The sequence below is a fragment of the Macaca thibetana genome, chromosome 16 (genome assembly GCF_024542745.1).
Source record: "Macaca thibetana thibetana isolate TM-01 chromosome 16, ASM2454274v1, whole genome shotgun sequence".
Lineage (NCBI taxonomy): Eukaryota > Metazoa > Chordata > Mammalia > Primates > Cercopithecidae > Macaca > Macaca thibetana.
In genome coordinates, this window is record NC_065593.1 from 37141317 (window position 1) to 37155240 (window position 13924).

Consider the following 13924-nt stretch of genomic DNA (forward strand, 5'->3'; position numbering starts at 1 on the left):
TAGAATTGAGGCTTTCCAAACTTCCTGTGATAATTGCTTTAGTCCTTTAGTGACTCAGTGAACACAGCTGGAGGAAAGTGTTCTTCGTGCTGTTTTTGTCCTGGGAACAAGGGAAGTGTTAGTTCACCGAGTTGCTAGTTAATCATTCCAGTCCTGGCTGTTTAGGTGTCCCCACTCATCTCAAGGGGCCCTGTAGTTTGGTCCTCTCTGAACAGACCTGGGTTTAGGATGTAGAGGGGATAGTGGAGGTTTTCACTTCAGTGTACTCAAGGATCGTTGGACAAAAAGTCCAATCTGTTCATGGGACAGTAATCAATTTTTCCTCCCTGCCCTAATAGTCTTGGCCATCAGTCTTGCACTTTTTCCACTTCCTCCTTAAAGAGTCTTGTATCCTGAAAGAAGGCCATTTGTCCCTGGTTTGGGTCTATAAATCTCCCCCACAGCTGGCCTGACATTGGCAGATTACTGGAAAATCTCCCCTTGTAAAAATAGGGGGCTAGGCAGGGTGCGGTGTCTCACTCTAATCCCAGCACTTTGGGAGGCCAAGGCAAGCAGATCACAAGGTCAGGAGATGGAGACTCTTCTGGCTAACACGGTGAAATGCTGTCTCTACTAAAAATACAAAAAATTAGCCGGGCATGGTGGTGGGTGCCTGTAGTCCCAGCTACTCGGGAGGCTGAGGCAGGAGAATGGCATGAACCCAGGAGGCGGAGGTTGCAGTGAGCCGAGACTGCGCCACTGCACTCCAGCCTGGGTGACAGAGCAAGACTCTGTCTCAAAAAAAAAAAAAAAAAAAAAAAAAAAAAGGTGGGGACTGGCCGGTTAGTGTGTAAATGCCAGGGCAGAATACTGACTAAGTTTGTGCATTAGTCCAGATTCCAGCTTCTCTTGGTTGCCCACCTCTGAGCAATCTAAGGCCCATGTAGTTCCCAAAAAAGGAATGAAGGATCACGAGCTTTCCTTTGAATCTTTGCATGAGGTAGCCCTCTCCTTAGACCTACCCATTAGGGGTTGGCTAGTTAGCCTTCCTCTTCGCAAGATAGGCACTTGACCCAGATCTTGGCCCTGGACCATGAAGGTCAAGTACACATCACTTTACAAACCCACCCTGGATCACTTGAGGCAAGGATTTGAAGACCAGCCTGGCCAACATGGCAAAACCCTGTGTCTACTAAAAATACAAAAATTAGCTAGGTGTGGTGGTACACGCCTGTAGTCCCAGCTACTCAGGAGGCTGAGACATAAGGATTGCTTGAACCTGGGAGGCAGAGGTTGCAGTGAGCTGAGATTGTGCCACTGCACTGCAGCCTAGGCAACAGAGCAAGATGCTGTCTTAAAACAAACAAATGAACAAAAAAACCACCCTGATAGTTTTTGTTGTTGTTGTTGTTTGTTTGTTTGTTTTTGAGATGGCGTTTTGCTCTGGTTGCCCAGACTCGAGTGCAATGGTATGATCTCGGCTCACCGGAACCTCCGCCTCCCGGGTTCAAGTGATTCTCCTGTCTCAGGCTCCCAAGTAGTTGGGATTACAGGCATGCACCACCACGCCCAGCTAATGTTGTATTTTTAGTAGAGACGGGGTTTCTCCATATTGGTCAGGCTGGTCTTGAACTCCCGACCTCAGGTGATCCACCTGCCTTGGCCTCCCGAAGTGGTGGGATTACAGGCGTGAGCCACTGTGCCAGCCCTTCCCTGATAGTTTTTACCATGACATGATAAAAGAAGGAAGTTTTATACTTCAGATTCTCTATCACTACTGACTTGCATCATAATTTCAGAAGTCTTCTTCATCTCTAATTATCTTAAATTGACATCCCACCTCCCTCCCAACCCCTAAATATCTCTTTCAAAATTACATAAAATGAGAACTTAAAATCATGACTCCTTTGTAATGTATGTAACTGCTAACCATGTAGGAAGAACTCTGATTAATGGAGTTTCCTCAAAGTGAGGTCCACCTGCATCTGGCTGTGTCAGAAACTAAAGAAGCACATTTGAGGAAAATATTCTGTTCTGCCAATGAGCTATTCCTTTGGCATGACAGCTGAGAGAATGAGGAGATCAAGCGGAATGAAAGGGAGCGATATGCCCTTCCAATGACTGGTCCAGCAGCTCTCTCTTGCTCAGGCAAGGCTGGGACAGATGCACCAATTCTAGAGGCTGCCCATGGAGAAGAGAGCCATCCTCAAAAACTGGGATGAGAAGCCAGGTCTTTGCCAATCTTAGGGACAACTGGGGACTGCCAGAGGCTTATTATCCCTACAGAGTCAGCCAGACAGATCTGTTTTGAAGGAGCTTGGGTCCCCAAGGCCCTTGCCTGTGAACCAAGGAATTCTTATATTTGTTAGTGACAGGAAAAGAGCTAGAGAGAGATCAGTCTTGCATGTGTATGGAGGAAGAAAAAGGGGAGTCTTGGAGGTTAGGAAGAAGCTAAGCAAGGGAAAAGAGATACTTTGGAGGAAATGTCCTTGTGCTACCTGTGGTATCACTCCTACCCTGACCACCCTCTCCACGCACCTGCCCTGGACTAGACATGATTACTCAGGGAACTTGGAGACAGGCTGCTATTCCGAGCCAGCTGTGATGATTTTTGTTTCAGCCAATAGGCAGGAAAGAAGACATGCTTTTCTTCACCAGATAAAGGAGAAAAGGCCAGGTGTGGTGGTTCACACCTGTAATCCCAGCACTTTGGGAGCCCAGTGCAAGCGGATCACGAGGTCAGGAGTTTGAGACCAGCCTGGCCAACATAGTGAAACCCCATCTCTACTAAAAATACAAAAATTAGCCAGGCATGGTGGCGCGTGCCTGTAATCCCAGCTACTCGGGAGACTGAGGCAGGAGAATCACTTGAACCCGGGAGGCAGAGGCTGCAGTGAGCCTAAATCACGCCATTGCACTTTAGCCTGGGCAACAGAGTGAGACTCCGTCTCAAAAAAAAAAAAAAAAAAAAAAAAAAAAAAAGGAGAAAAATCAGAAGCTGAAGAAACAGGCAAGATTCAAGTAATTAGGAGTGGGGACCTGTGAACCGCTTCTTGCTGGAAGAAGTGGGGTCCCACCCTTTCCTGAAATCCCAGAGCTCTGTCCCAAAAGAGTAGGTCCTGATTCCAGGGTGGCCCTGTCAACGTAAGGGAAGTTCTGTCACCTTGTCAACACCAGAGATTCTGTGGCTATCAGGCACCTCTGAGGTAGAATAATGGGGAGGAGGGAGTCTTTGGGAAGAGAGAGAGAGAAAGGAGACAGTCATTGCTTCTGCTGTTTTCTAGGCCTAGAATGCTCTCCCCATAACCAGCCCTCCAACATTCTTTCTCCACCGTGAACCCCTAGACATGCAGAAAGTGTAATTTAAATGTTGCTTCCTCTGAAACCTTTCCCTGCCTGAACTAACGTCAGGCAGTTAGTTTGTTCCTCCTTGGTATAACAGGAATAGGTGGGAGATATCAAAATAAAGGTGGAGGCAGTTTAGCATCCCCAGAAGGGAGGCTAGTTTCCAAATTGGATCGTAGCTTCCAAAAGTTTTCCTACATTCCTAAATCTCTGATTCCAAATTAGTGGGTTCATGGCAGCCTGTGATTGTTGCTGATTTTGCCCTGTATTGATGAATCCCAATGTCCAGGAGACCTGAAACGCAACAAGGAACCGAGTACCAAGGACAGAAACAGGAGTAAGCACCAAGGTAAGTGAGGAGGGGCCGCAGGGGATCCAGAGCAGAGGGAGATTTGGCATAAGGAACAACTGGGAGGTGCTGTAATTTAGGGTTATGATCAAGAGCAGAGACTTGGCATCTGAGAGCCCTGGGTACAAATCCAAGTTGTGCCACTTGAAGCTATGTAACCTTCAGCAAGCTATGGAGCCTCTCTGCCCTCTGTTTCCTAAGCTGTAAAACAAGCATGACAATAAATCCAACCTAGTAAAGTTTCATTTTGTTTTGTTTTGAGATGGAGCTTCACTCTTGTTGCCCAGGCTGGAGTGTGATGGTGCAATCTTGGCTCACTGCAACCTCCGCCTCCTGGATTCAAGTGATTCTCCTGCCTCAGCCTCCAGAGTAGCTGGGATTACAGGCACATATCACCACATCTGGCTAATTTTTGTATTTTTGGTAGAGACAGGGTTTCACCATGTTGGTCAGCCTGGTCTTGAACTCCTGACCTCAGGTGATCCACCCACCTCGGCCTCCCAAAGTGCTAGGATTACAAACATGAGTCACTGCACCTGCTCCTAGTAAAGTTTTAATCTGAAGCATGTAAAGTTCTTAGCCCAGGGCCTGGTACAGAGGATGGAGCCTCGAATTCAATGTAGCCCATCTCTATCTGGTCCTCCTATTTCCAGTTTGGGTCATGGCAGCATCATTTTGCTCAAAGGCACCAATTGCATCCTCTGACAGACCTGCAAAGGAGCTGAATTGCCTTCCTGCATTGCTTTCTCACCTCAGATTTTGGGGGTTGGCATCCAGCATGGGGAACGAGCTTCATCCGAGGAATGAGAAAATGAGACGGATGTCACATCTTCTGAAAAGCAGGTAACTGGAGGCTAGAGAGGTGTGGCAGGCCAGAGGTGTTCAGATTAGACCAGGGAAGAGTCACCAGGCTGGGAGACCCTATATGTGCCTATCTGGGGATGGTGCATCCTGCTTCAGAGAGGTTATTCCACCTCCTTCATTCTCCACATTCACTATATCCAGAGAAGGCACCTGTACAGCTTCCCCTGGCAATCTCACCGTCCTGACAATCAAAGAGTTCGTTCGTCCTTCTCTAGCTGCAAGCTCAGCACAGGCCAGACCTCTTTCCTTCCTAAGAAGAAAAGGAACACCACCACCTAGCCAGGTGGGATGAAGGAGAGAAGCCCAAATCCTTCTAGCCCGCTCAGTCCAGAGTCAGCCCTCGTAGCTCCAACTCCGCTCCCTAAGGCGTCGGGGACTCACTTATCCGAGAGAGGAACCAGCCCCACAGGGTACAAGGCTTTCTCTCTCCTCCTTCCCTGACCATTTGCTGGCCCAGCAGAGGTTCCCTCCCTCCAAGAAGGGAGGATTCTTCCCCAGGACACCAGGGCCATGCGGCTCCTCCACCTGCAGCACCTGCTCCCAAGTCCCACACAGGAATATTCATCCTGCTCCACCCTGCGACCTCCTCTAGGGAGCTTCATTTCTGGGAAGAACCAGATCTGAGCATCTAGACCAAATTGATCTCAGGTATCCTTTCTTGGAATTGGAAGAATGACAGTAAGAAAAACAGGCAACATTCATTGAGTATTAGAGTGATGAGGAGCAAGCCAAGGTGATGCTGGTGCGCACCTGTAGCCCCAGCCATTTGGGAGACTGAGGCGGGGGGATCACTTGAGCCCAGGAATTTGAGGCCAGCCTGGGCAACAGGAGGCAGAGGTTGCAGTGAGCCAAGATCGTGCCACTGCACTCCAGCCTGGGTGACAGGGTGAGACTCTGTCTAAAAAAAAAAAAAAAAAAAAAAAGAGCTTAAGTTAAGAATAATTATGGAGGAAAGTCATTTATGTTTAACTATCCTCCTTCCAATTATAATGATTTTGAAGGCTAAATATAGACATATATACATAATCGATTATAAAGCAATGTATGTACAATGTAGGAAATTCAGAAAATCCAGAAAAATACTAATAACAAAATAAAAGTTATCTTTAAACATTCATCTAATGATGTTAATATTTTGGCATATTTTCTTCAAGTCTTTTATGTTTAACTTTTATTTTTACCAACTAAAAATAAATAGGATCACTGCATTTTGTTTTGTAACATTCTTTTCCCCAACACTGTATCATTTTTTACATTCACTAACTGTTCCTTTTTTTTTTTTTTTTTTTTGAGACGGAGTCTCACTCTATCACCCAGGCTGGAGTGCAGTGGTGCAATCTCGGCTCACTGAAACCTCTGCCTACCAGATTCAAGCAATTCTCCTGCCTCAGCCTCTCGAGTAGCTGGGATTACAGGCACGCGTCACCATGTCCAGCTAATTTTTGTATTTTTAGTAGAGACAGGGTTTCACCATGTTGGCCAGACTGGTCTTGAACTCCTGACGTCGTGATCTATCTGCCTTGGCCTTCCAAAGTGCTGGGATTACAGGTGTGAGCCAACGCACCTGGCCTCACTAACTATTCTTTAAGAACAATTTTAATTATTACATGGGATTCCATTTATCTAGGTCTAATCTCCACCCCACTGCCTTGTAGAGGACGAGCTGGCAGCCTCTGTACAAAGGCGCAAGATCCCTGGAACCTCACAAACTGTTACCAACCAAGGGGAAGACAGTGGTTTTTACAAAGGCAAACAGGGCATGTCTCACTCGCCTGTTAGAATTCAGGCCTTTGGCAAATATTTACTCAATCTCGTGGGGTGCAGACACTGAGATAGATGGAAAACACCCCTTACCTCCCAGGAGTTCATGAAGAGACCAACTGTAATGGCACATACTCCGTCTCTCTATAGGCTGGCGGGATGGACACAGGGACTTCAAGGGAACAATTCCTTACACAAGGGAAGAAGGGTTCACAGGAACTACCGCAGGCACGATGTTGGTGCTGGCACCCTGGGGAAGGGGTGAAAGTCCCCAGAAATCCTTTCAGATAGTCATCAAATTGGCAAGCCCACAGGCATCCATCTAGCTATTATCTCACAAAGGAGTTGCTTATTTATTTATTTATTTTTTACGACTGCTTCCGTGGTTCACCTGTGTGTTCTTTCAAATCCCCAAGTGATGTTACCAGTTCCTTAAAAGTTTCCTGGGCTGGGCCGGGCGCGGTGGCTCACACCTGTAATCCCAGCAGTTTGGGAGGCCGAGGCGAAAGGATGGCTTGAGCCCAGGAGCTCGAGACCAGCCTGGGCGAGATGGCAAAACCTCACCTTTACAAAAAAGTTTTTTTCTTTAAATAGCCGGGTGTGGTGGTACAGGCTTGTAGCCCCAGCTACTAATGAAACTGAGACATGAGAATCTCTTGAGCCCAGGAGTTCGAGGTGGGAAGTTTCCTCTGAGTTCCTTGGTTAAATTGGTCAGAAGGAGAAAGGGAGAGGATTATCCAAATTACTTGGATGTTTACACTACTTGCTTTTCTACCTCTGGCCTTCTTAAGCTGTCTTTGGTGGTCCTAGGAGGAGGGGTGGGTCTCAGGGTGACAGGGGCAATGTGGTTGGTTGCAAAGCTGCTCTTCTTATCAACCATTCATGCCCTGGCATTCGCCCTGGGCTGGGGGAACTTCAGAAGGGAAATGTCCTGTTTTCCCCACAGTCCGATCAGAGCTCACCATTTCCAAGCCTGAGCCCAATGGCTCTCCATCAACCTCATTCTCATAGTAGATAATGCCATATGCTCCAGTGATCTGAGCTTCATACAGCCACAGACTTAGCAAAAGGCTTCTATCACCTTCATATTCAGTCTGTGGAAACAGCGAGTGTTCTTGGCTGGTTCTGTTTGTTTGTTTCTTTGTTTGAGTCTTGCTCTGTCACCCAGGCTGGAGTCAAGCATGATCTCGGCTCACTGCAACCTCCACCTCCCAGGTTCAAGCAATTCTCCTACCTCAACCTCCCAAGTAGCTGGGACCACAGGCGCCTGCCACCACCCCTGGCTAATTTTTGTATTTTTAGTAGAGATAGGGTTTTACCATGTTGGCCGGGCTGGTCTTGAACTCCTGGCCTCAAGTGATACACACGCCTCAGCCTCCCAAAGTGCTGGGACTACAGATGTGAGCCACGGTGCCTGCCTTGTTCTTGGCTGGTTCTAGCCTGGGAGTGGGTGGGTGGCATGAGGACAGAAATGGGAGGAGCTGGAATGGAAGTTAGGGGCACCCTGGGAAGGGCCTCTCTTAGGAGTTTAAATTTTGTTCTCGAAGCAGTGGGAAGTCATCCACCCTGTTCAGCAGGGCAGAGACATCACCAGTTTGTACTTTAGAAAAGTAACTGCTGGCCGGGCGCGGTGGCTCACGCCTGTAATCCCAGCACTTTGGGAGGCCGAGGCGGGTGGATCACGAGATCAGGAGATTGAGACCATCCTGGCTAACACGGTGAAACCCCGTCTCTACTAAAAAAAATACAAAAAGTTAGCCGGGCGTGGCGGTGGCGCCTGTAGTCCCAGCTACTCGGGAGGCTGAGGCCGGAGAATGGCAGGAACCCGGGAGGCGCAGCTTGCAGTGAGCCGAGATTGTGCCACTGCACTCCAGCCTGGGCGACTGAGCGAGACTCCGTCTCAAAAAAATAAAAATAAAATAAAATAAAAAAAAGAAAAGTAACTGCTGGCACTGAAGAGGATGGATTGAAAGGCAGGGCCCTGGCGCAGGGCCTGAGCCAGGGCAGAGGAGAAGGGGCAGATTCCAGAGAAACTCAGAAGCAGAAAGCCCTGAGTTTACTGAGGGGGTTGAATGTGGGAGGGGAGGAAGGCAGCATGTAACATCTGCAGCTTGAGTGAATGGGAGGCGCTCCTTATCCAGGACAGAGAATTCTGGCAAAGGATGTGGAGATGATGGGCTCCAGGCTATCCACGCTGAAGGTGCAGTGGCTGTGGGACAGCTTGTCCAATGGCAGTAACACATGCCAGTCAGGGCTTGAGAGAGGGAGTGGGGTGCTCAGATAGGTCATCAGCACACTCCACTAGGAGCAGAGGGGGTAATATTAATAACATCTGGCTGGCCACAGTGGCTCACGCCTGTAATCCCAGCACTTTGGGAGGCCAACGCAGGCGGATCAACTGAGGTCGGGAGTTTGAGACCAGCCTGACCAACATGGAGAAACCCCATCACTACGAAAAATACAAAATTAGCTGGGTGTGGTGGCCCATGCCTTTAATCCCAGCTACTCGGGAGGCTGAGGCAGGAGAATCGCTTGAACCTGGGAGGTGGAAGTTGCGGTGAGCTGAGATCGTGCCATTGCATTCCAGCCTGGGCAACAAGAGCGAAACTATGTCTCAAAAAAAGAAAAAAAAAAAAGTAAATAAAATAAAATTAAATAAAATTAAATTAAATTAAAAAAAAAACCGGCTGGGTGCGGTGGCTCATGCCTGTAATTCCAGCACTTTGGTAGGCCAAGGTGGGTGGAGGTCGGGAGTTTGAGACCAGCCTGGCCAACACGGTGAAACCCCGTTTCTACTAAAAATAAAAGAATTAGCTGGGCATGGGGGCGTGCACCTGTAGTTTCAGCTTCTCAGGAGGCTGAGTTGGAAGAATCACTTGAACCTGGGAGGCAGAGGTTGCCATGAGCCAAGATCGCGCCACTGCACTCCAAGCTGGGCAACAGAGCGAGACTCCGTCTCAACAACAACAACAACAAAAAATGTTAGCAGTCTGCAAGTGGAGCCATGAGGGGTTGGCACCTGCCCCACTCTATTCCCTCTGTGAGAACATCTGGAAAGAAGGGTTGGTTAGAAAATTAGAGGACTCAGCCTTGGAGAAGCCCCTGGGGCAGGCAGAGCTGAAGAAACGAGGGAGTGGGTAGAAAGATGCAGAGACTAGGAAGCCATGAGGGTGGGAGGCATTAACAATATTCAGGGCTCCAATGGAGTGAAGGAGTAGGACAGGGAGGAGGCCCATGGGTTGAAGCAAAGAGGAGCCTAAGGGTGCCTCCCTTGAAATGGTATCTTCCCCTAGGATGAAGGGGAAGAAAGCCAGATTGCAGGAAGCTGAGGATTGAATGGGGCTTGAAGAAGTGGAGAGTGGGTCTGGTTGCTTCTTAGGAGCGGCCTACTGATGAATGCAGAAGAGAGAAACAGGACAATGACTTGAGGGCAGGGTAGGGTTGGGGCCAGGTTCCCTTAGAAGGGGGTATCCTGAAATGTTTGTGGTTTTGAGGCAGACGGGAGGAGAAAGAAGAACTAACAGAGTCTCCTGAAGCACACAGAAGGTTGGGCTGGAAAGCAAAAGGGACATCTCATCTTTGGAAGAGCAGAGACAATAGGGCCTGAACCAGGCAGAAGTGGAGGAGTGAGGTGGGGAGAGAAGGAGAAATGAACAGGATCTGATAACCAGTAGAGTGCCAGGGAAGATGCACAGAAGACTGAGGGTTCCAGCCTCTGAGCCAGAGGCGGATTCAGGAGAGTAGGAGGAGGTGGCTTCGGGAGGGAAGAGGTCTCAGTTGCCTTTAGCCTCCTTGAGTTTTAGGTGTCTGGGAGACCCACAGGTGGCCCTCTGTAGGTGGCTGGTGTGAGGGGCTGGAGCCCTGGGGGCTCAGAGGCAGTGGTGGGAATGGGTGGAGGTGTCTGGGGGTGGGGAGGTTGTGAGAGGCAGGGAAAGGGTCTGAGAAAAAGCTTCCAGAAGGATAGACCCAAAAGGAGGAGTATGTTGGCAAAGCCCAAGAAAAGTGTGCTTCAAGGAAGAGTGCCCATTAGAGCAACTGGTTTTATTAATGCCTATAATAACAATGTATTTAAAAATTTTATTAGCCGGGCATGGTGGCACCCACCTGTAACCCCAGCTACTCAGGAGGCTGAGGCAGGAGAATCGCTTGAACCTGGGAGGTGGAGGTTGCAGTGAGCCGAGATCGCGCCACTGCACTCCAGCCTGCGCGACAAACTCCATCTCAAAAAAATAATAATAATAAAAAAATAAAATAAAATAATAAAAAAATGTATGAGCAATCCACAGGTAAGTGCAAATGGAAATCTCCAAGTTTGCAGATGCATTTTCCTGCTCCTGAAGTGCCAAGGTGACAGGGATGAACTGCAGAGGGATCTTGCAAGTAAGCAGAAAAGTGACAAATGAACTGCACTATGAGTAAGTATAAGGTAACACACTTGATAACATAATCTAGACTATATTGGCCAGGAGGACAAATCCTGAGCTCTCAGTTACAACCTCGGAAAGGAGCCAGGAGTCAGTGTAGACGTATGGGTCAGTCCCTCCGTATTAAGAATCTTTAACCTGGGGCCTGAAGACCATCTTCTGGGATTTCAAGCACCCTGCCTCCCCCGGAAATTGAGAAGTGTGGGGAGAGAGGAGCAGGAGAGAGGAGATCCTCAGAGGGGTTTGGAAACCCAGTCCTGGAGTTCCGTTCAACATGCTAACCTAATGTTGGGCCTCCCGAGGAGGGTGTGGTTCTGAGGTTTCTCCCCCTCCCAGTTTCCCAACTCGCTGAAGAAACTTACCCTTGACATGCAAATGATGGAAACACATTGGTGTCTGGGGCACTTTGGTTTGTGGTTTTTACCATCAGCTGTCTCTGAGGTTGAGCGTGTGGATCTGTCTCAGCAAGGCTAGCAAATTGCAAGCGCTCAGAAGGGAGAGAGGGGGCTATTCCTGGGGTCTGGGCCCAGATGGGCAAATGGGTCTGTAAGGCAGACTTTTCCAGGAGGAGGGTGCAGACCCTTTGCAAGTTGTTTGGGGACATAGCTTAGATTGCATCTGGCCTTCACCCTCCTCAGATCCCCTAGGTGGCAGGGTGCTTGGTGGTCACCACCTGATCCAGGCTACCCACTCCCAAATTGGAGTATGAAACGAAAGCACGTGGGAAAAGAATAGCAAAGGTCAATTTCCTATTTATTAAACAAGTTCTTCCATGGAAAATCTTCCCAGGGCTCAGCAGCCCTTGAAGTGATCAGGGATGCAGGGGAGGTTGGGGGAGAAGAAAATGGGAGATGGCAGGTGTAGACGAGTGATAGCTTTGATTTGTTTCCCCTTCCCACCATCTCCTGTGGCCTCAGCATTTGATTTGGTTTCCTTTCCAGGGCCCTAATTCCAGGGAGCTGCCCCTCCTCCACACCTGTGTCCCAAGCCCCAGCTGTGCGTCCTCACCCTGGGTTCCTGGCACTGACCTGGAACCTGTCGGGCAGCCCTACTCTTAGCTCCCCGCGGAATCTCGGAGGTCTCAGGTCTCCTCCGCCCACCTTCTCCGCAGCTGGGAGGGGCAGGATGCCCCGCACCCCGCTCTGCGCGGGAGGTCGAGGCGCCCCGCTCACGCCCTCCTGCCCGCAAGCTGGGGAGTCACTGCGGCCCGGGAGGGAGGGACAGGGAGGGCATTTTTCCAGTCTTCACCAGGTGCTCCCCTCTCCACCCCCCGCAACCGTGTAGGTTTCTGGACCCCCAGGTCCGCTTCCCTCCTCGCTGGAAAGGGGTCGGCCATCGGGAAAGGGCCCGGGGGCGCCGCAGCCTGGCCCCCACCTCGCCCGCAGCCCCGCTCCTCCCCGCGCGGCCCCACTTGTGGCCCTGCCGGCAGCCGCGCAGGGACAGCTGCATTTCTCGCCGCCCGCCGCTAGGAAGCCGGCCTCGCCTCGCTTTCTCCGCCTCCCCGCGCCCCAGCCGCGCCGCCGCCGCCGAGCCCGGCCCCGCCGCCGCCGCTGCGGATTGCAGCCCCTCCCCCGCCCGGCCCGCGGCCCGGCCCCTGCGGCCCGCGCGGAGCGGACGCGCGTGGCGCTGCCCGGTAAGATCCCCGCGCTCCCGCAGCTCCCGCCCGGCCCTGGGCGCGGTCCTCGCCGGCGCCCCGCGCGCAATCCCGGCCCCAGCCCGGCGGCCCCACCTTCTCCGGACCCGTTGCACAGGCGCCGCCGGGAGGGCCGGGCCGTCGCGAGTTTGATTCCCGGGACTGTCGGCGCGGCTCCCCGGGAGCTCCGCGTGCGGCAGGTCCCCGCCCGCCCTTCCTTCCCGAGCCCCCACCTCATCCCGGGCCCCGGGCGCGGGGGGCGTGCGGGCATCTGGGGGGCCGGGAGCGGGGCGCGCGATTAGACTGGGGGGCGCGGGCCGGCGGCGCAGGGAAGGGAGACGAGGCCTCCCGGAGCCGGCGCCGCCCGAGTCCCCTCTCCCGCGGCTCCCTCTTTTGTGTGGGCGCCCCTCCCCGCAGTGCCCGGGCCTGGGGGCGCAGGCTGGGCGGCGACGGCAGGCGGGGGCGCCTGATGGGAGCTGAGCGCCTTTCAAGGGGAGGGGAGCTTCGCTTCCTGCCCCCGCCGATGTCACAGGTCGGCTCAGCCTTTTTTGGTCCCTCCGGGTCCCCTGGGAGCTGTATCTCCCGTCAGCTCGGCCAGAGAAAGTTGGGAATGCGCTGTCCCCGCCCCTGCTCCCCCGCCCCGCCGGCTCCTGTGCCCCGGGCTCTGAGCTCCAAGGGGCTGGTGTCGGCGTTTATTCATTCCGCCCTCTTCCTTTTGTCGGTCGCATGGTCGCCTTACACCCAGCACTGCCCTGCCCATTTCTTTTCCCCCTAAAAAAAGTTTTAGCTCCGAGAAACGTGCACTGAAATGAAATTCCTGAGAAGGAATGTGTTTTAAGGGGAGACAGGGTTTAGATTTTCCTTTTTTTGGTGGGGCAGAAGGTGAGGGGACTCCCTGGGAGTTTAGAAACAGGATGTCCTAGAGGCGATAGATGCAAGAAGACCATCCACCGTGCTCCCCACCTGATCGGCAGGCAGCGTCTTGTAGCCAGAGGAATGAACCTCCCCTGGGTGATCCCGGAGCACCTGAGCCACCTGACCCAGGAGAAAGGACTCAGGGAGATGTTCTGGGCCTCTCACCCCTTTTCTTTATAGCCAGCTGTGCCTAAAGGAGGTGAGGGGCCCCAGGAATTCTCTCATGGAGGAAGTCATGTCACCATGCGGTTGGGCCCCTGCTGGATCAAGTGTGAAGCTGGGTCCTCTCTGTTGTTGGGGGTCAGTCCCACTGGTACCTCAATTTGAATGGAGGGTGCCATCTCTGGGATGGAGACGTGCTGCTGGGAGAAACCTGGCTCAGGCCTCCAGGAAGCTGGAGCCTGTGCAGGAGGGCTGGATGTGAAACTTCCCTGTCCACTTTCTGCAGCTGGAAGGGTCAGGACAAAGGAAACAGGATACTGCTACCGACCTGGGCACATCCTTGAATAGAAGAGAGACCCTGGACAGCAAGGATGGCCCAGGGATGTTGATATGACTAGAGCTGTATCCCCAGCTGCTGGGTCAGGCCAACTAGGCTCAGAGGTTGGAGTCATGGGCCCCTTTGAGAATCTGGTGAAAGCTCTAACTCCTCTC